This window comes from Hylobates moloch, unplaced genomic scaffold (assembly GCF_009828535.3).
Source record: "Hylobates moloch isolate HMO894 unplaced genomic scaffold, HMol_V3 SCAFFOLD_3, whole genome shotgun sequence".
NCBI classification, from domain to species: domain Eukaryota; kingdom Metazoa; phylum Chordata; class Mammalia; order Primates; family Hylobatidae; genus Hylobates; species Hylobates moloch.
Window position 1 is genome coordinate 69,827,397 of NW_026652278.1, and position 955 is coordinate 69,828,351.

Here is a 955-nt window from a genome sequence, read left to right on the forward strand (position 1 = left end):
AGCCACTGCGCCCGGCCTTTTTTTTTTTTTTTGAGACCGTGTCTCTGTCACCCAGGCTGGAGTGCAGTGGCACAATCTCAGCTCACTGCAACCTCTGCCTCCCAGGTTCCAGTGATTCTCCTGCCTCAGCCTCCTGAGTAGCTGGGATTACAGGCATGCGCCACCATGCCCAGCTAACTTTTTATTATTAGTAGGGACGGGGCTTCACCATATTGGCCAGGCTGGTCTCAAACTCCTGACTTCAGGTGATTCACCCACCTTGGCCTCCCAAAGTGATGGCATTACAGGCATGAGCCACGGCACCCGGCCCCTCTTTTGCTTTTAAGGGCTCCTGTGATTACATTGGGCCCACTCAGATAATCCAGGATAATCTCCCTATTTTAAGAGAGCTGCCTAGTAAACTTGGTTATGTCTTTGAAGTCCCACACCTGTAACCCCAGCACTTTGGGAGGCCAAGATGGGAGGACCACTTGAGGCCAGGAGTAGTGTCTAGCCTGGGCAGCATAGTGAGACCCCTTCTCTACAAAAAAGTTAAAAAAAAAAAATAGCCAGGTTTAGTGGTGCATATTTGTAGTCCCAACTATTCAAGAGGGTGAGGTGGGAGGATTGCTTGAGCCTGGGAGGTGAGGTGGGAGGATTGCTTGAGCCTGGGAGGTGAGGTGAGAGGATTGTTTGAGCCTGGGAGGTGAGGTGGGAGGATTGTTTGAGCCTGGGGGGTCGAGGCTGCAGTGAGCTGTGGCTACACCACTACACTCCAGCCTGGGCGACAGAGCGAGACCCTGTCTCAAAAAACAAAAAACAGGCCAGGTGCAGTGGCTCATGCCTGTAATCCCAGCACGTTGGGAGGCTAAAGCATGCAGATCACTTGTGCTCAGAAGTTTGAGACCAGCCTGGGCAACATGGTGAAACCCGTCTCTACTAAAAATACAAAAATTAGCCGATCGTGGTGGTGCAC